Raw genomic sequence first — 22,174 nt, forward strand, 5'->3', positions numbered from 1 at the left:
ACAATCATGTCAGTCACAGTCAGCATGAACTCGGACTGCCCACCCCCTTCAGATTCTGAAGGGGGAGGGCGGTCCGACGTCATGCTGCTGAGTGACTGACATGTAGCAGACCAGGGGTGGCGCAGAGCGCACAGCAGGCAGCAGTGCGCATGCTGGGTGAAGGAGGCGAATTTTCGCTCCGTGCCCAGTCATGCGCACTACTGTCTGCCGTGGCTGGCGCATGCCCATTAGGAGAGCGAGGGTTGAGCAAAGGCTCAAACCTCGGTCTCCTAATGGGCAGGCGGGCGGTGAGTCACCCTGCTCTAAGCCAATGCTGGCGCTGCTGGAGCAGCGTCTATTGGCTTAGAGGGGTTGCCAACCAGACCAGTGCAGAAGAGGCGCCAACGGGACCCGGCCGAGAAGCAGAGAGGCGCCGCGCGGACCTGGCCTGGTAAGTTTAGCTTAATTTTTTAAATTGTAATCCCCCCCCCACCACCCCCGGCGACCTCCTCCCCTCTCCCGCTAGTATTGCGAGTATATGTTTGACAACTTCCAGAAATTCTGCGCGTGAACTCCACTGCCTTAGAGTGCTGCAGTCTATTCCTCCTGCAAGGGTTCCCAGTTCCCTGCTCTAAAAGACAATCTATTTTCAGCCGAAATGAGCGTGCCTCTTTGCACAGGGTTCAAATGCGGATGCTTACATCAGGTGACGAAAGACGAAGCAGCAGATCAAATTGTATTATGTGCAGTACAGAAAACAATGATTGCTTCTAAGCAGGCCATTAACTAAAGTGGAGGTCAGCAACCCCTTTTAAAAAAAATTGCGACATAGACGATCTACAAAACATGGTATGAAATGTATAAAGACATAGCATGGGACAATACATTATGCGTGTACTGAGAAAAAAAGAGTGACGCAGAACAATTGTAGAAATGACCACTGTCCAGCGCAGTTTTGACAACTAGAAGTGTCTATTTTATCTACGTGAAGATATGCTTTACTATATCTGACCAATAGACTCGTTTACAACAATAACAGATACAACATAACAGACATCGTGTTGGACTGGCCTTTCAGGCAGTCTGGCGCTGAAAAGGGCAATTTGTAGGAACCGTTCTGGCCTCTTGAGCCGTTAAAGGAGCAGGACCAAAGAAACAGCCCACACACTGGCCCTTTCAACGGGCCACCGTGGCAGAGCCAGAGTGCCTGAAAGGCCAGTCCTACACTGAACAGAAATAACGAGTCCGCGTAACGTTAGAAAGAGAGTTCTCCTGTCAGCTTTATAATTTGCAACCCAAAGACACATATTGTGTACGGCAGGCACACTTTATTTATTTTCGATGAATAAGCACAACAACTTGAAACAGTGAACAAACAATGCGCGAGGCCTCATTGATGGGTTTTTATCAGTGTTTACTTTGATATAGCGCTAAGAAACCCTCGGGGCCCGAGGCAGCAGAGCGCTTAACAACAATGATTCACTTAGTGAGAGAGAAGGGATTTTTGTGCAACGTTTGCAGGAGATGATGTAAATACAACAGTGAGTACAAGGCAAGCGAGGGTTACATACACTCGTAGTCCACACCACTACAGCATTAAGGCTCGTAGCCGAGATGTACTTCAGCGAATAGAAGCACTCCGGAGTGACGCACGCACTATGAATGGGAAAATGAGTGAAACAGAAAGGCTTGAAAAGGATATATGCATGTGTGGTGAGCTATCCAGTCATAGGCATGGAAAAGGTACACAGAAGAGTGAACGGCAGCAATGAAGAGTATGTAGTCATTACAAGAAGTACAAGAGGGTGACACGTGTGAACCCTTCATCCTTTTGAGGGAGGTCAATGCCAGGAGATATTGTTTCTAGCCGCAGTGCAGTTAGAAACATATAGTCAGCAGCAACACGTGATAAGGCTGCAAAGCTGAACTATATCGTCGGCTCGTCACATGATCAGTGTTTGGGACGGTTGAGTGTCTTGGACTTGAATATTTGAAGTGCGGGGGCAGGAGTGTGGGAAGGGAATTTCAGGTTCAGAGGGCATTTCCTTAGAAGGTGCTGTCGAGGAGACTTTTTTATTAATGCAAGCGGTGTGAGAGGGAGGGTAGGCTTGCTTTTTAAAGTGCAGTTTTTATCCAATAGTTCCAGTTTGTGTGTGAGGTGGATGGTTGGATTTAGGTCCTTGGTTTATATGTGAGACAGTCTGAGGCTTATTCACAAGCCCCTTGCGCCGCCAAGGCGTCACTTTTTCCCATATAAAAAAGTGAGGAACCGGCGGCGCAAGGCGCTTCTCTTATAAGATGATTGACTTCTTGTGCTAATGATTTAAGGGTGTTAAAAATGGAAGAGATTCGGTCACATTTTCTCGTAGGAGTGATCAGCCCGGTTGTAGAGAGGGTTTAGCAGGACATAGGTAGGCCTGCCAATAGATTTCGCAGCCTTAGGTAGGTTGTTTACTGCATGTAGTTTATCTGTGGGAAGGATCGTTAAACTGGTTGGCAATAGGAAGAGCGCATTCTTTTGTATGTTACGTTTTATCCAGGGTGTGTTGGTTTAATATATATATGAAACCATTTCATATGCAATGATGTGTGAGAACGTTATTTTTGTTTATAGGTCTTTAAGCCTAAACAAATGTTTGTGACTCGTGCTTTATGTGTGTACTTGAAAGAGTTTGAGTGTGTGTTTGTACTTGTGTTGGGGTAAAGTTGATGGATATAAGGATGTTATTACAGATCCTGTCATAATACTTTCGCAAGTGCTTTATCAACCTTTCTGCTTCCTCAAATTTGCTTGAAAATGCTCCATTTATCCGCTCTTTTTTCAAAATTTTCTCGGAGGTGTTGTTAGGGCTCGCTCGCTCACCTCAGTGCATTACCATGATAACTTTACGCCTCACCACTTTCAAATGTCACCAGCCGCCACTGTCCCAGCCTACGGGCGCCCTCAAGGTAAACAGTTCCCGAGGCGCCCATCAGCTACAATGCGCTTGGAAAGTGCACGGCTCGTGCTGCAAGCACGAGACCCTTCAAAGTACGCTGCGACCCAAAGCTCAACACGCTCGCTCGCGGCTCAACAGTATTTCACTTTTACCTGCTTAAACTGTTTTTAACCTATAAAGAAACCTAATTCTCACTCCAACACCAGCCTAAGCCCGCAACACTGCCTAACTACATATTACCCATAAATTAGGTAATCCACATCCAGTCTCACATAACGTTTAAAAATTATCGAGAAACATCATTTAAGCAAACATTAATTATTAACAGCTGTTGTTTTAAACATTTCCTTAATAACTACTATACCTTAATGACACTTAAAATACATCACTTGCAAAACGATACTTGTCTGTAAAGGAGCAGCAGATAAAAGAGGAAGATGGCTGCTGTGACAGAGTTTATATATATAATTGGGACATTCTAAGTTCTGCAATTTTTGTGTTGGTGATGTAATACTTTGAAGTGCTGAAAGGAGCTGGCAATAAAAGTAATATGCATAATGCTAGCCTCTGGGCTTGTCATGAAATTCCTCTTGTTAGAAAAATCTACAGTGGCAGTACAGCAGAAACAACTGCTTGCCGTGGAGACATTAGAGAGTAAGGAGCATCTTCTATGCCGTGCGATCAGTGATGGCTTCTGTAGCATACCAACCAGCATTGACCCTCTCACGGAAGCTGCTACAGCACTTTGTAATTCTCTCAATAATGAGGGCATCACACAGATACAGCAACAGAGGCACATGCTTGCAAGTATCAAGGGATGTGGGAGACTGGTGAAGCGACTGGCAACAGCCACCAGTGTCCTTTCATGCCACACAATTAACATCAAGCGTGAGATGGCACACTGCAGCAGTGATGTTGCCAAGGGATTGGACAGGTATCACTTGCCATGGTATTAATGAAGACCTTACAAATGCCTTCTGGATAACTTATCACTGCGCAGGAGAGCAAGTGAATATCTCACATAAGCAGTCCATTAGTAGCTGAGCACCATACATGGCAGCGCACTAGTGGTTGCAGTGGGAACGCAGCTGAGATGAGGGCAGGGTCGTAATGTCCTATAAAAAAGATAAAGCATGAGGAATTCAGAGTGCTAAATACAGATTGCACAAGTATTGCCTCATTTGCAAGTTACAAATTTGGAATAGGAGCTATTTACCACACGTGGTAAATATCACAGTTCTGGGTAATAGTATTTACCACATGTGGCAAATACCTAATGTAGTCTGCCCAACATGTAATGAGGGCCTAAATAGGAGCTGCTTTTATGTTCTGCGTGATGACCACCCAGGGACGGTCATTGTGTTATGGGACACAGTGCCTAGTGGTGTGATGGGTGAGACAGATGTTCAAATTATAACTAGAATAAGGAATAACCAGTTTTGCAGCTGGGCAGCGGGGTGCTGAGTGCCTACACACCAAAAATGAGAGTACTCAGGAAGGCCCAGTAATCCATATGTTGACATGCGCCAGGTAAAGATGCTGTGGAATGAGTAAAAAGATACCAAAAGAGCAAGAATGAGGATGGGTGACATATGCAGTAGCCATGAACCATTTTATTTGATTTATTTATATATGCAATTATTTTATTCACTTAATTATTTTCATTTGTTATATATTTAACACAGATACAATGCCTATTGCTGAATAAATACGCCCTAATAAAGGCAGAAGAAAGTTAAAGAGCAAACAAGGCTGGCAACTTGAGCAGAAACTACACAATCTTTAAAAGGCCCATATTGCACCTACTCCCGCTAGGCTTGAGCAGCCAGAATTGCAGCTGGAGCTCATGTCCCAAGCACTTGTTCAAGCTCTCAACTCTCAAAGTTCTCAAAAGTGGATGAACATCAGTCAGGCAAGCCTTAGTTGGGTTGCAACTCCGACCCCAGCCAGACAGGCATCCTGCCCATAGGTTGCTACCTTGACAGCACCAGAGTGAATCAGCCTGCCTTGTGTTACCCTGCTGTCGTCATACCCCCATTCAAGCCTAATAATTTCTTAGACCCCAGAGACCCTTGTTCTTTCTAGTGTACATTAGGAGACATCCTCTTATCCTTCTGGAATTTCCTCCAGGAACAACTTCCACTTTAATTAGTAGTAGTGAATGCCATTTCTGGGTAAAAAGGAGACAATGTAATGACAGGACTCTATTCTACTTCCATTGTTTTGCCTAGAACAGCAGCATGGCATCCATTTTGCAGTTCTAAATTTGATCAGTCTCAGCCAAGCTCTTCTGTGACCTGTGAGTCTTGTGAAACACTCTTTTGTATATGAGGATTACAATGTAACACCCGTTCCATCTCCTGTGTCTGGTCTCTTCCCACTCTTCCTCAGCCCCACCATTAACTCTGTTCTCACCTCTACCAAAAGGCCTTTGAACTAAAACAATAGTAGCCTATAGGTATTATGCTCTATGCTGGGGCAGCTCCTAATTCAACCTCTCTGAATGCCAGATCTGGCCAGGAGAGTATGTGTATATTGTATTTTGATTGTGTTAACCTAGCCAGAAGGCACAGAGTACTGTACAGGGTCAAAGACAAGCATATAGACAACGAGTGATAGGAGAGGTAGCTGGGTTGTGGACAGTTAATGCATTCAGATGCAGTGTTCTTTAAAGATGTGAGTCTTCAACTCGTTGTAAATTGGAGCAGTGTCAAGGCAGAATGTTGTTCCAGATACTGGGTGCAGTGATGGAAAATGCCTGCTGTCTTGTTTTTTTCTTTTTTTTAGTCTGATGGTGTCCTGGTTGCATGCAATTGGACTGAGAACCAGCAGAGATGGTGAGCTTGTCTACATTATAAATGTTGCTTCTGGTCATGATGGCTTTGTAAATGATACTACTTCTATTTGCTTCTGGTCATGATGGCTTTGTAAATGATACCGCTTCTTTTAAAGTGGTGTGGGCTTGCAGTGGGAGCTGATGAAGTTCCATCAGGATAGGGGTGAGGTGATCATATTTCTTCAGGCCCTGGTTGGGTTGCACTGTGGTGTGGAGGACACCCTTAAGGGATGCCAATGTCGAGTTTGGGATGCCATGAGCAGAGCATTTCCACCATCCAGATGCGAAAATACGAGGGCTTGAACATAAGTCGTGAAGTCACTTTATGGAAGAAATTGTTTCACTTTTTTTTACAAGAGAGAACCAGTGACAAGAGGTCTTTGTTTGTTTGGCAGTGTGTTTCTTGATGGTGAGTCTGGTGTTGAGAGTGAATCGAAGTGACTTGACATTTGGTGAAAGTTGGGGTTCCAACCCTTCAAGGCTCATGTTATTGAGCTAGGTTTCTACTCTTTCTTGTTTGTTTTTCTTTGCAAATAATGCAAATTCTGACTTAGTATGGTTGAGCTTCAAGCAGGTGCTGACATCTAGGTCTGCATGATGTATAGTCAGGGTTTGAGGCGTTGAATGTCTGAAGCAGAGTAGGTTGATTGAGTCTCCTGGATACTTCAGCTTAGGTCTGCTCTGATGTTATGTTAAAATATTTATATAGCGCATGGCTGCCCCTGCAACGAGGCGTCCCAACGCTGAGGTAGAACACTGAGTTGGGGAGGGGGGGCAGAGCGAAAATTAGAACTCGGAAAAGAGCCAAGTCTTCACCAACCTTCTGACGGTCAGGAGATCAGGGCTGCTACGAATATGTAGAGGGAGGGAGTTCCATAAGGTGGGAGCCAGCCGTTTAACAGATCGACCCCCCGATCTGACCCTCCGTATTCGTGGGATTCTGGCAAGGAGCAAGTCTGCCGAGTGAAGAGCTTGTGTGGGTACATAGTAGGAGCATAGATCACTCAGAATTTCTGGGCCGCTGCCTGAGAGAATCTTTTGAGTGATACATAGCGTTTGGAAAATAACTCTTTGTTCAAGGGGTAGCCAGTGTAGGCGGTGGAGGAGGTTGGAAACATGACAGTGTTTAGGGAGGCCAAAGATAGCACGAGAAGCAGCGTTCTGAACACGCTGCAATCTTTTTATCACTGATTTGTTGGAACCCAGAAGTAGCATGTTACAGTAGTCCAATCTGGACAGGATGGAGGCTTGAATAATCTGCTGACGCGTTTGAGAATCAAAAATACCAAGTATAGGCTTTAGACCTCACAGCAGTCCGAAACATTTCCCAGCCAAAGATTTAGCGTGCACCTCAAAAGTGAGTTCTTTATCCATCATAATAGCCAAGTTCTTCACCACAGGTTTGGGTGCAGGGGGTACTCCAAGAGCGGGAGGCCATCATTCATCTCTCCAGAGATGGGAATCCATGACTACCAGGAGGATAGTGGATTTGGCTGAATTTAACTGAAAAAAATTAGCAGTCATCCACTCCGAGATGGCCTTAAAATCTTCTTTGAATTTTGCCATGTCCTGGCTGGGATTGTTGGACACCAGGGAGATGTCCCGGGCTTTGGCCATCAGCGCCAGTGGTCTCATGTAGACGTTAAATAAGGTAGGGCTTAAAGCTGACTCCTGGGGACCACCGCAACCTTATGGGTGTGTGCGGGAGGAAAAAGGAGGGAAAATTACTTGAAATGTCCGATCAGCCAGGAAGGACATGAACCAAGAAAGGGCTGTACTATTGACCCCGATCTCCTCCAGACGATGGAGCAGGATTTCATGGGAGACCGTGTCGAAGGCCGCACTCAGATCCAACAGAACCAACGCTGTAGTTCTGCTGGCATCTGAGGTGGTCCGTAGCTGTTCTATGACCGTCATCATAGCAGACTCAGTGCTATGCCGGGTTCGGAACCCATTCTGGGATGCGTCTAATATTGAATTTATTCCAAATAATGGGTTAGGATCGAATTAACATGTGATTCCATGATTTTAGTTAGGAACGGGAGCAGCGAGATCGGGCGGAAGTTTTCCGGACTTGGGGACCGCCCCCAAGGATAGGGATAGATTAATCAACTCCAAGCACTCAGTCAGGAGACACTGTTGGCATGTCCGAAAAACATCCATTCTCAAAGGGTCATCAGGTGACCCTGATTTTATTTCGAAAAACAGTGCTTCCATATCTGAAGGAGAAATAGAAGGGAGTGAGGCGAGAGAGTAGGTCTCAGGGCCCGCGGACACATTCCTCCCTACGGCACTGGAGGTGCTACCTGGATGAAAGCTACTGTAGATACGTTCCTCCTTCTCCAAAAAGAATTTGGCCAACACTTTGCATTGTGAAGTAGAGGAAATGATACTACCCGCAGCAGAGGGGGGTTTGACCAGGTCCTTCAAAAGAGAGAATATGGTTTTACTAGGATTTGTACTTGTAGTGATGTGTTAAATAATTTAATTACCGGGACTTAATTTGATACAGAAACATAATAAAAAATAGCTCAGTAAATAAGAGGCAGAATCCGTGGTATTAGAGGTTCGGAATGGGCTTTATTCCAATGGTCGATTCGAATCGGTTGCTCCAAGTTCCATCACCACGAAGGTTCAGGAAGTGAAGTACATACATTATTGATAATTAATCACTTTTATACAATAGGCATTACAGTGAAGCAAATGCGAGAGGCGTAACAATTGATAGTGTGGATAATATATTCATGCGTAGCAAAAAATAGGCGTAACTGGGTGTGACTTAAAGAACATCATCAGGTGTGATGTCATAATAGGGTGGTTACATGAAAGAATTTCGCAATGTCAGCAGAAATACTTGGCAGAAATGCGCGCGCATCAGCATGACGTGTGATTGACGTGCAACTAGGGGGTGAAGGGGACTTGACATTTAGCTCTACATGTGGCGACAGAAGTCTGGAGGGTCAAGTCAACCTAATCCCAAATCATATCTAACATCCTATGTTTAAAGAACTATGTTATCCAAAAGAGAGGTCTTCTTAGAGTAGAATCTTATTCTATACTGACTATACTGACTGTTAGTGCGTGTACAAGCGTCTAAGTGTCTACACTAGATGCGTGGGTAGAAATCTTCCATAGTAATAGGGCTATGAATTACTTGCATAAAGACAGAGAAGCCGGGCCTTTGCTCGGTAGCTGGAAGAATGTTTACTTAAACTACTAGACAGGAATGCATTGGGCAGGGAACGGAGCAGATAATTTCGAAGGTGAAATACAGTTTTTTTGGCAGGCAACAGGCTGATGTCAGGCTTCGTGAGCCGCGCAGAGAATGAGACAAAGTTCATGGTCACAGATGCAGGCTCAGACTGGAGCTTTCAGAGGCAGAAGGCAAGAAAAGTTTGATGACAGAATCAGGGCCTACTTGCCTGGACTGTAAAATGGCATAAGTGAACCATATAAAGCCGGTGGCCTTTCATACTTAGGAATGGAATATCCGGCCTATTCATGGCGGATCTGAAAGAGGACATGTTGACGGTGGACGCACATGTGTTTGCGTCTTCATAACTGGAACTGGAGGGAAACATACATGTACTTGTGATTCATACATGAAACCGTTGGGGTCCAAGATAGGGGACATAACTGATCAGAAAAATCCATATTTCCACATTCCCTCCTTGTCCCCTACTTGCCCGTTAAGAGATATCAATCTTCATCAATCCATTGATCTGTTCATATAGCATCATTTGTTCTTCTTTCTTCTTCCGGGATGAATGAAATCTTGGTGGTGGAATACACGATGTGGCACACAGACCACAGATCGCTGGTCCACATTGTAGACATAGACAGCAACTGAATAGTATGAGAAGGCCAATACCTAGGAAAGATAGGACCTTCCATCCAAAGGTAGATAATACACTCCAAAACCAACCGGACCAAGTCCAGGTGCCTGGGTTCTGGTGTATCTGGCTTACAATCTTATGAAGGCGAGTTATGGCTTTATATACAGATGGCGAATTTTCTGGTATGAAAATGCAACAGCTTGATCCGATGACCCTACAAGCTCCGCCCCTATCGGCCAGGATGACGTCAAGGACAAGACGATTTTGAAGCACAACAATCCGCATAGCAGACTGCTCTTCTGTTAAATTGCCTAAGGCGGAAATAGTTTCGTTCACTACTGCTTCAAGGGTTCTAGTTAATCTACGTATCAGCTTACTATTAGTAACTGTACCTATATAGGGAAAGAGACCTTTATTGAAATCTGTGTATTTTTCCCATGCTGTTTCAGTGTAATCGACTATTGGGAGATCTCTCCTTACTCTATTATATACTAAATGAGTATTTCTGTGATAATCAGGAGGAGCTAGGAAAACAGGTGGCAAAAGGAATCCAATGTAGCAAGTACCATCCCAATCTAGAGGCAAACGTACATAGGCCGTCTGACCACATATGAAATAGGAATGGCGGGAAGCTCTAAATGTAGACTTGCCTTGATCACTAAATTCTACTACAGTGGTGCATCTACTATGGCCCATATGTATGGAACCATTCTTTCTTACACATAATTCACCTTTTACTGGAAATATTGACATAGCGGGCAAAATTGGAGTAGCTTCAGATTCGACATTTAGGATCATAAGATTAAGCGTAAAATTACCTAATCCATACACTTCATTTTCTAGATCAGTTCCTGTTCTTGTGGGAAGTCCCTCCTTGTTAGGATAGCAGACTTTAAGTAAAACTAAGTTCAAATTTCCCCATACCCAGTTGTCTTGATAAACTGCAGAATTCGAATCTAGGGAATTAATTAAGCTAAACCATGCTCCACAGGAGCCGTTGTGTGTGAACGGGTATGGAAAGAGAGGTAAAATTCCTTTATAATTCTGATAGGGAGGGAGTTGGCCACATATCCAACAATTTGTAGCATTGCTAACCTGATGGGAATGATGTAACATACTAATAAACGTGTTATTGCGCAGCGCAAATCTATAAGACAACTCAAGCGGAGGTAATTCACTAAAAGAATGTTCAGCAGTAACATTGTAAACATGTCTAGAAATAGGATAATATATGTGCAACAATATACTTGCAGTAATTATTAAAAGACTTAAGGAAAACAAAATTAATAACGTCACTGTGCAATGACTACGCAGTGATTTACAGTACGCATGTCGTTTCAACATTTTTCGGGTGTGTTCTCTATTCAGGTCTAAGGGATACATGTCAGAGACAATTCAACCGCTTCACCTTGGAGAGGACTTAAACAATCAAATTGCTTGACTGATTAGACCTGAGTTTTAGTTTATAAAGTTCGGAATTACTCTTTTCAACAAAAGGAAGTTTTGAGTCAATGGGTGAAGACACACGAGGTGTGGTATTCACATCCGATGGTAGTCCATGAAATTTCTTGATATGACTTGAATGAATCCAGCCTTTCCTGCCCTCGATCTTCACGGCTGTCCTTGTGGTGAGCAAGACCAGCTGCGGCGACTTCCACCTAGGATCCAGCTGAGTCTTTCGATCAAAGTTCCTCACCAGGACCAGGTCTCCCGGAACTACGTCATGGGGTTTCACCTCAGTGTTGTCAGGAAAAGCTGCAGCTACCTGTGAACGACAAGATTGTAGTGCAGACATCAAGGAAGCCAAGTAATCTGTCAGAATATTACAGTCAATATCAGTTATTTTGCGTGGTATGGGCGTCCCCCACATATTTGGTGGTCTGCCAAAGATCACCTCATACGGGGATAGCCCTGTTCGAGAGTGTGCTACCATTCTCATGTAAAAGAGTGCAACTGGTAATGCTACTACCCAGTCGACACCTTTCTCTCTGCATATTTTGGACAATCTAATTTTCAGAGTTTGATTATGTCTTTCTACGAGACCTGCTGCCTCGGGGTGTCGGACACAGTGGAATTTCCACTGATAGCCTAACAAAAGTGAAACGTGTTTCATTAATTCGGATGAGAACGGCTGGCCGTTATCAGGGTAGACAACACGTGGTAAACCGTATCGTGGGAAGAATTCTCGAACCAACTGTTTGGCAGTAGTCGGGGCAGTGTAATCTGAAACCGGGTATGCCTCCGTCCAACGGGAAAGAGCACAGACAACTACGAGAACATATTTGAATCCTCGACATCGTTCCATCTGGATATAATCCATCTGGAGGACTTCAAAAGGGTGATCAGGAGGCTGAAATCCACCCTGTTCTACGGGAACGCTTTTTCCTGGGTTGAACTGGCAACAGATCATACAGGTACGAACTTTTTGTTTAGCTGCTGCTCGTAAATGTTTATTGAACCAAATGTGTTGAATGCTATCTAGCATAGCTTTTTCTCCTAGGTGCGCTGGACTATGTATGGTGTTAATAACGACTTGGACCATTGAATCAGGAAGGAACCACACAGATTTTTCCTTCATCATCCATCCTTGATCCGTTTGGATCCCTCCTAATTCAGTCCATTTCTTTATTTCGTCTGGTGTAGCATGTGTCTGAATATCAATTACGTCAAGAGTAGGATCTTTAATCGTCATGCAATGTGTTGGCGTCAGGACTATTGTCTTTGTCATGTCGGATGTTTGAGTTTGAGCAGTCTGTTTAGCTGTTCTGTCAGCTAGATCATTGCCTTGAGAAATGATATCAGTAACTTTCGTATGAGCTTTACATTTCATAATTGATATTGCAGTGGGTAGATGTATTGCATCTAATAAGGCATGAATGAGGGGTCCGTGCTGAATGTGGGCACCGTGAGAAGTTAAATAACCTCTCTCTCGCCACAGCACGCCGAAGTCATGTACAACTCCGAATGCATAACGTGAATCAGTGTATATGTTGACTTTTTTATTTGTGGCTTGAATACAGGCTTGTGTCAGAGCGATGAGCTCTGCGGCTTGAGCTGACAAGGTATTTATGCAATTTGTTTCAATGATTTCAGTATCTGTTGTGACTGCGTAAGCGGCCACTAACTCTCCTGTACCTGGTCTCATACATGAACCATCTACATACAACGTCAGGTCTGGGTCTGACAATGGGACATCGGTTAAGTCTTGTCTGGGTTTCGTCGTGATTGTAATAACTTCAATACAGTCATGGGCCAGTGGGTCTGTTCCGATCACAGGTAAAAGTGTGGCAGGATTCAATGTGTTACAACGTCTGATTTCTATATGTGGCTGAAACAATGTTAATTCATACCCTGTAAGTCGCGCTATAGTCAAGTGTTGTGTTTGCGTTCTATTTACAAGAACCTCTACTGCATGTGGTACTTGAACTGTCAATGGATGTCCTAACACTATGGCATCGCTTTGTCTGATTGCTAAAGCGGTTGCTGCCACTGATTTCAGGCATGCAGGCAAAGCCTGGGCTACTGGATCTAATGTACTAGAAAAATAAGCACATGGTTTGTGTGCTCCTGTTTGTTCCTGTGTGAGTACTGACAAGGCAGTACCTTCACGTTCTGTAACAAAGAGTGTAAACTGTTTACTGTAACATGGTGTTGCTAAAACAGGTGCTTGGCATAAGGCTGTCTTTAAGCTTTCAAAAGCTTGTGTATGTTCCTGAGTCCAAGGGAGAACAGTCGATGTGGCTGCCTCCTGTGTTGTCAACTGAATGAGTGGTTTTGCTAGAAATGCATACTGAGGGATCCACTGCCTACAATATGAAGTGAGGCCTATGAAAGCCCGTACCTCCTTTTGTGTCTTGGGTATTGGCATGTTAGCTATTAACTGAATGCGGTCGGGTGTAAGCTGCCTTCCCTCCTTGGACAGCGAGTGTCCAAGATAAACAACTCGCTGGACACAGAATTGCAGCTTAGAAGGGGACACCTTGTGCCCCTTTTCGGCTAGAAATTGTAAAACTGTCAGTGATGCTTTCTCACATTCGGGTTCGCTTCTAGCGGTGATCAGCAGATCGTCGACATATTGAAGCAAGGCAGTGTTAACTGGCATGTGGATACTGTCGAGTTCTCGTTTCAGTGCTTGGCTATAGATGCTGGGGCTTTCTGTAAATCCTTGAGGTGCGCGTGAGAATTTAAAGCTACGTCCATTTAAACTAAATCCGAACAAGTATTGGCTTTCTGGATCTATTGGGACGCTGAAAAAGGCATTTTTGAGATCAATTACAGTAAAGAATGTTGCTTCGGAATCAATAGCTGTCAGTAATGATGAGATATCTGGGACCACAGGGAATTGTGGCACAATGCATTTGTTTAATTCGCGCAGATCAATAACCAATCGATATACTGGCGGGGCCTTAGGATCTGTTCGTTTAAGAATCGGAATTATCGGGGAATTGCATACATTGGAGTCTGTTTCCACAACCACTCCTTGGGCAATGAGCTCGTCAATGATTTGCAGTAAAGCCACTACAGCATCTGGTGGTAACTTGTATTGTCGCATTCGTGGTAGTACCACTCCTGCCTTTAGTGTAACTCGATATGGTGTAATATTCATGCAACCAACATCAGTAGGGCCTTGTGCCCATAGATGTGTAGGTAAAGTCTGCAATCGGGGATCCATGTCTCTAGACACATAGTGACCTTTAAAATCACGTAAAAACAATCTTACTCCTTCCGGAGAACAACATATTATAGCTCCTAGAGCTTTCAGTGTTTTTATACCTAACAAGTTTTCTGGACATGATTTAGTAAGCAATAAATCTGTAGTTCGGGTCAAAGGTCCTATCGTAAGTGGAAGAGGCTGTGATACTTCATTAACAATAGGTTTTCCTGAAAAACCAAGGGAAATATTCTGTGAGCCTGAGAGGGGTGCCCCTGGAACTTCACTACGTTTTATGGTTGTTCGACTTGCCCCTGTATCGAGTAAACATTTTCTATCTTGGCCTAATAATTCACTGTGTACATAAGGTCCTTCTTGGTCTACAGGGACCTCAATAAGGGGTAAGTCAACTTCCCTCTCTAGGCTAGTTCATGCGTATCGTTGATAATCAGGATAGTCGTACTGTGCGGTCTGGTACAGCTGTCATGTCGTGGTTTGTGTGGCAGCAACAGGCAGCGCTGGTGCAGCTGGCACAAACTGTATAGACTGTGGTGGAACTGGCATGGACTGTGCATGCTGCGGGGCTCCTTGTTCATTCTGATCCTGTCTAGGTGGCCGTGGTCTTTCTTTTGTATTACCTATGGCGATATTATGTTTTAAAACTGGACAATCGTGTACGTAATGACCTGGCTGTTTACAATAGTTGCATGTCCCTTTTACAGGACCTGCTGAAACACTGGACTGTGTCATACCCTTTTTATGACCTTCAGCTGGAACTGTCTGGGAGACTAGCATTTTCATTTTCGTGTCTTTCATGCGTCTTTGTTCATGTTCTTGTTCCTCTCTAATTCTATTGTGATGGTACTGTAACATTTGTAACATTTGTGATGGGGTGTTTCCTTGCCAGGTACTCTCGAATTTTAATACTCTATTCTTTACTTGAGGCAAGGAATTTTCAACTAATTTTGTCACAAACAGATGTGGGTATGATTCGCTACTTGCTTTTATGCCACTATTTATACCAAAACATTTTTCAAATCGGGCATAGAAATCACTAGTATCTTCATCTTGCTTTTGTTTACAGGCTGAAATTGTACCCCAGTCTTCCTTTTTCGTAGTTAATAAACGTGGCAGTACCTGTACTAGTAAACCTGGTAGTGCTTTAGTTTTATCCCCAAGCCCTGCTCCTGCAGTTCGGGCCTTTTCTTCTGCTTCTAATGCTGACCATTCTATCTTTTGGTCTCCCACCTCCCACTCTTTTTCCTTGAGTTTTTCATAAATGCCAGCAGGCATTAATACCTTTAATATTGTCATAATGTCGGGATAGGTATACTCTCCCATGAGTAACATGTCTTTAATTTCTCGGTGGAAACCCGCTGGGTCTTTGTCATGACTGGGTACCACTTTCTTCATTTGTAACAATTCTATTTTCGATATGGGCGTGTATCTTGGCGTTGAACCTCCCTGGCAGGCGGTCTATGTGGGGCGGGATTAGCATACTCGGGAGCTGCGTCATCTAAATATGAGGAAAGAAAAACATCTTCTGCGGTTCTAGGATGCCCCTTAGGATGTACTTTTATTGGAAACAATGGGGGTGGCAAGTCTTTTGGTATTTCCGGAGTAGCCTTAGGTAATCCCTCGGCCAGGAGGGGATACATACCATTCATAAGGGCATTTCTTTGTCTGTCTATTTGTTCTGATTTCACTCGTGTACCTTCTTCAATTAATAGATTTTCTCGGACTCTATTTGAATTCTCTTTATTTTTCTCTTCCTGTCGGAGCGCCTTTTCTGTACGTCTATGAGATTCTTTACGCCATAACTCAACAGCGTCTTTCTGTGACTGTCTGACTTTCCTTTTCCATAACTCTTCCTCTACTTTCATAATGCACTCTGCATCCCAGGTCCCAGCTGCGGGCCACCTCTGACTTTCTGGTAATTCCTTAGTGTAGTCTACCCATAAATCAAGAAATAATATAGCGTCTAAGCCATGTTTATGATACATGAAGTACCCTGGAGTGTCCCTAGGAGGAATAGGAACAGCTTCTTCGAGTACCCCTTTTCTTGTTGTGATCTGTCTTAATTTCGAAAAGAGCGGCATATTGAGAACTGATCTGATACTTGATTTTGAACAAACTTAATACAGTAAACACAATAATGAACAGTCATTCACACCACAATATGCAGAACGTACTTAAAACATTTAACGTTTAACATTTAACTGAGCAACAATGATGATGACGATCTAAGGAAAACTTAATCACTAAACATAATACTCGACTTTAACTGAATTATTCTGAATTTATATACTTGATATACTAGATATACTGCTAAACAGTACAGATACACTGCTGAAACAGTGCAGACCGGATTTGTGTACCCAAACCCGTCTTGACCGGCACAACCTATGTGCACGTCAGAACGCCTCCCCAGTAATGGTACTCACCGGGTAGCTCGGAAACAGAAGGCCTCGGAAACCGAACTGAACTTGAACCGGACTGGACTCGACTCGAACACTTCGGAAACTGGACTCGACTCGGGACTTCGGAAACTGGTGGGCCTCTGTATACCTCGGATCTTGCTCTCTCAGCTAGGCTCTGGTCGGGATACTTCGCACTTCTCACCGCCTCGTCTGGGTGTTGATCGCAGCCTCAGTCGCCCCCGCTTGACCGGAGGGAGATACAGGAAATCCTGCTGGTACGCGTTATTGTCCGTCCAGCTGTGGCAGGAGACCGGGCCTGCAACGCACCACCGGCGCGTGAGATGAGAAAGTGTCCCTATTCGGGCGCCATTCATGTGGTAAATAATTTAATTACCGGGACTTAATTTGATACAGAAACATAATAAAAAATAGCTCAGTAAATAAGAGGCAGAATCCGTGGTATTAGAGGTTCGGAATGGGCTTTATTCCAATGGTCGATTCGAATCGGTTGCTCCAAGTTCCATCACCACGAAGGTTCAGGAAGTGAAGTACATACATTATTGATAATTAATCACTTTTATACAATAGGCATTACAGTGAAGCAAATGCGAGAGGCGTAACAATTGATAGTGTGGATAATATATTCATGCGTAGCAAAAAATAGGCGTAACTGGGTGTGACTTAAAGAACATCATCAGGTGTGATGTCATAATAGGGTGGTTACATGAAAGAATTTCGCAATGTCAGCAGAAATACTTGGCAGAAATGCGCGCGCATCAGCATGACGTGTGATTGACGTGCAACTAGGGGGTGAAGGGGACTTGACATTTAGCTCTACATGTGGCGACAGAAGTCTGGAGGGTCAAGTCAACCTAATCCCAAATCATATCTAACATCCTATGTTTAAAGAACTATGTTATCCAAAAGAGAGGTCTTCTTAGAGTAGAATCTTATTCTATACTGACTATACTGACTGTTAATGCGTGTACAAGCGTCTAAGTGTCTACACTAGATGCGTGGGTAGAAATCTTCCATAGTAATAGGGCTATGAATTACTTGCATAAAGACAGAGAATCCGGGCCTTTGCTCGGTAGCTGGAAGAATGTTTACTTAAACTACTAGACAGGAATGCATTGGGCAGGGAACGGAGCAGATAATTTCGAAGGTGAAATACAGTTTTTTTGGCAGGCAACAGGCTGATGTCAGGCTTCGTGAGCCGCGCAGAGAATGAGACAAAGTTCATGGTCACAGATGCAGGCTCAGACTGGAGCTTTCAGAGGCAGAAGGCAAGAAAAGTTTGATGACAGAATCAGGGCCTACTTGCCTGGACTGTAAAATGGCATAAGTGAACCATATAAAGCCGGTGGCCTTTCATACTTAGGAATGGAATATCCGGCCTATTCATGGCGGATCTGAAAGAGGACATGTTGACGGTGGACGCACATGTGTTTGCGTCTTCATAACTGGAACTGGAGGGAAACATACATGTACTTGTGATTCATACATGAAACCGTTGGGGTCCAAGATAGGGGACATAACTGATCAGAAAAATCCATATTTCCACAGTGATCAGGTTAGAGTAGTAAGCTGCCCTAGTCTTGTGGACCAATTTATGATATGCCTTGATTGCACTTCTATACTGCGATTTAGCCTGAGAATCATAGAATTGCCTCCAGGCTCACTCCAGGACGTTGCAGTTCTTCCTCGCTAGGGTCAGAGACTCATTAAACCATACATTAGCCTGTGCGCATTTAGAGGGTGTGAGTTTGAGCAGGACACAAGTATCCAAGGCTTGGGTAACCCACCCCTGAAAGAGCATACCGGCCGCTTCCATATTCGTGGACTTTTCAGGAGGCTTAGCGCTCAAGGCCGCAAAGAAAGCCGTCTGGTCCAGTTTATGCCAGGGGCGTTTAAGAGAGGGGTTGTGGTGTGACTGTAGTTTGGGGCTGGCTAGAGCTAGCCGCATGGAAATGAGAAAATGGTCTATCCAGGGCATAGGATGGGGTGCCTGAACTTCCAAAGACTGGAGATTGGAGAAAATCAGGTCCAGGAGATGCCCTGCAATGTGTGTTGATCCCAGGACCAATTGAGCGAATTGGCAGGCTGCCATGTCCCCGAGAAAACTGAAAACGTAAGGGGACTCCTGCAACTCTAAATGAAGATTCAGGTCACCTATAACATTAAAGTTAGCTGTCTGGAGGGCTAGTACGCTAATAGCATTCGCCAGGGCTTCTCTAAATATTTTTGAAGGTCCCGGTGGACGGTAGATAAGTAGCCCAGAGAAAGTGAAGTTCGCTGTCAGCGTGATTTTAAAGAGCGTGCTCTCACAGTCCAGAATGTCTTGGGGGACGAGGCTACACATATGGACTGCTTTGTGTATGATTGCGGTCCCTCCCCCTTTCCCCACTGTTCTATTCAGACTACTCATCACATATCCAGCGGGGAGGGCCAGGGCTGGTATGGCCACAGAAACCTCAGAGAGCCAAGTTTCCGTTGAAAATAGGACCTCAGGGGACTGTTCCTGTAGGAGGTCGAACACCTCAGTGAGGTGTTTGTTCAAGGATCGGCAGTTTAGACTGAAAATAGTGCAGGTCTGGACCCTGGGACATGCGTCTGTTGGGTGCATGAGAGGGTTGATCCCAAAGATGCACTGTCTGCACAAAATAGGGCAGACCTCCGGGGCCCAGCTGTGATCCCCATATACAGCCTCACCTTGCAGAGCGACTAGCGCTTCACATGAGTAAACTCGTCTATGCAACCCAGAAGGAGCAGAGAGCCTGGCTCCTGGCGACGTCCCGGCGCAGACGGGTGCCGATGGTCTTGCCTTTGGCGCACCAGCGGCGTTCCCGCTGCGCGTGTCCACTGTGCGCACGCGCTGCGGTGTGCATCAAATGCCTGGGGGATACAATTGGCTCCTCTCGGGCTGATCTCTGATTGGCTTGGAACTGGCCAATCAGAGCGAGGCACTGCCGGTGATAGAGCAAAGTCATTGCCTGGCCAGAAAGTTGTTGTGTCTACAGTGCTGTAATATATAAGAATCATGGGTATTCCCAAGGTACCTTGCCACAAAGTCAGTAAACAGGTTCCTGACATTACACAAACCTGTATGCTTGAGGAGTGCTGATTTTGTGATTCGGGTACAGATGTTCTGTGGGAGAGAGGGCAAAAAAGTTATTTCCCGTTCATACATCCAATCATTTGGGGGAACTGTGCGCTTTTATGAAAATCAAGCTTTGTTTCTTGAGTTTCCTGTGGTATATTTGGAGTCTATTAGTGTGGGGGCAGAGGCTGAAAATAGGAAATCTTATATAACTATTTTACATTATTAGTTCACCTTGAAGTAACAGCGTATGAAATATTTGGTACAGTTGTACACTGAAAGGATAGTTAAACATAACATGTTTTAATTTGATTTTAAAGCATAGATTAAACCCGCTTTAAATATATCAGTAGAATGTCAGAATCTTGCAATATTTATTCACTGGTCATATATATTCCACACAGTCTGGATACAGACCTATTAACTTTGTGCATGAACACACATATATTTCACTATGTTCGGAACCTGTGATCAGTCTGTCATTCATAAATCTCTTTAGTAGGTGCATTAACCCACTGAGCTTTCTCTTTGGGAACAAAGCATCCAGCTCCCAGCACATACAAAAATCACTGTAGTAGGTACATTTACCGGCTTGAAGTAGAATCTGTGACCTACAAACTGCAGCATGCTTCCACATCTCAGTCTATAAACACACTGTCACTAAAGGATTGCATCCACTGAAGTGTGGATTACATGTAAAACTATAGCATCAAGAGCCAGATTTCTCACAGTATTGTGTTGCCCTTGCGTCAGGCATGGCATTGCAAGAGCAAGGCAATACCAGAGTCAGATTTACCAAGCAAGGCTACCTTGGGTGGTCCTGTGGTGCTTGGTAAATCTGGAGTGACGCAAGGCAGTGCAGTTTTTTCTGCTTTGCATTAATCTACCCTGGGAAGCCGTTCCATGAGGAGAGCTGGGTGTCCGCACACATCCATCCATGGATTTTGGCGCATCCCTGGGGGGGGGCATACAAACATAATCTCCTCCTCAGGTACACAATTCCCTTCTCGTGGAGGGGTTTATGTGCCATGACCAATATCTTAAAATGAATCCTCTTTTTAATGGGCATCCAGTGAAGCCCTCAAGTGTGGAATCATGTGTGTTCTTGCAGCAAGATTGAGAATTAATCTGGCTGCCTCATTCTAGACTACCTGTACACAACTGAGAAGATAGTCTGGGAGGCCTAGATAGAGAGCATTCCCATAGTTAAGCCTTGATGTGATCTAATCTTGGGCCACCATTTTCCTGATTTCTACTGACAGAAAAGGAAAACATTTTTTTCAGAGAGCATGGGACCCCAAAGCAGAATCCCACCAGTGTCTGAATTTGGGGTTGGAAAGACAGGGCACTGTCAATTTTAATTCCCAGTTTTTTTACCGCACTTTGTTGTGTACCTGGGGAGGAATGTCTTGCGGTCACCAAGTTCTCCATGTCTCGGATGAAGAGTTTCCAAAAAACACAATCTCAGTTTTATCTGGATTGCTTTTTAGTTGGTTTGTTAAAAGCCAATTAACACATCGAAAAGACAGGACGTAATGACCCATCCATCGAAATCCTTCCCCTTTTCACATATAAAAAGCAACTGAGTGTCATCAGCGCATGTTATTACTTTTGCTCCCAGTGCCGCTACTAACACGGCTAGGAGACTAATGTACACATTGATTAGTGTACGACTCAGTTCCGACCCCTGAGGGACTCCCCAATTCAGGAATTGGGGAGGAGCATGGAGGAATCCACACTTTTGACACCTATTGTTTAGAAGGGAGGACAACCACTTCAGGGATAGGCCTTCAATCCCACTACTGCTATCCACGGGTGGCAATGGAGCGTGCTCCACCGGCACCGAGGGGTAAGAGAGGAATATTAAGGAAGTGGATACACCCTCCCAGTTAAACTATGATGACCATAAAGTATCCAGAACCATGAAGCTCAAATTGAATCCTACGTGGCGTACTCCACTGGATGCGGGATACGAGGCAACTCCTTTTTGTTATTTAACCCTCACACACCCTATTGGTGTCATGCTTCATCATCGGGTTCACCCTGACTCCGAAAGGTCAGGGTGGGCTCGACCATATTTCAGGGAGCACTTAAGAGATATAGGCCAGGGGGTCTAAAGATAAAAATCCTACTGTGTTCCCCAGGTATCCCTTTATTCGCGGGGACGTAGTGGATATTAAAATAAAGGTAAAAATAGGGTCATACGGAGGTTATGGTCCTATGACCCTAAAGACGTGCCAACATGTTTCAACCCTTGTCGATGTCCTGTAAGGTACTGGGCTTTCTTCAGGGCAAGACAGAGTTCCCTCCCTGGTGTTGGTAAAGGATTTTTCCTGTATATTTTTTTTGACGGAACAGAAGGCTGTTCCCTCGTGAAAATAATGAAGGTTTATACTTATCTCTACATCTGGAT

At 44.4% G+C, this 22,174-nt stretch overlaps 1 long non-coding RNA gene across 1 annotated transcript in view; it reads left to right on the top strand.

The window, feature by feature from the left end:
* The first annotated feature begins 384 nt into the window (after positions 1 to 384).
* The window catches only part of LOC146805445 (uncharacterized), a 49,952-nt gene continuing 28,162 nt past the window's right edge, over positions 385 to 22,174 (top strand). Inside the window, exons 1-2 of the long non-coding RNA XR_014967461.1 lie at positions 385 to 430; positions 5,706 to 5,755. This is a non-coding gene — a long non-coding RNA (uncharacterized LOC146805445). The remainder of the gene's footprint in view (positions 431 to 5,705; positions 5,756 to 22,174) is intronic.

This window comes from Triturus cristatus, chromosome 8, assembly GCF_964204655.1.
Source record: "Triturus cristatus chromosome 8, aTriCri1.1, whole genome shotgun sequence".
NCBI classification, from domain to species: domain Eukaryota; kingdom Metazoa; phylum Chordata; class Amphibia; order Caudata; family Salamandridae; genus Triturus; species Triturus cristatus.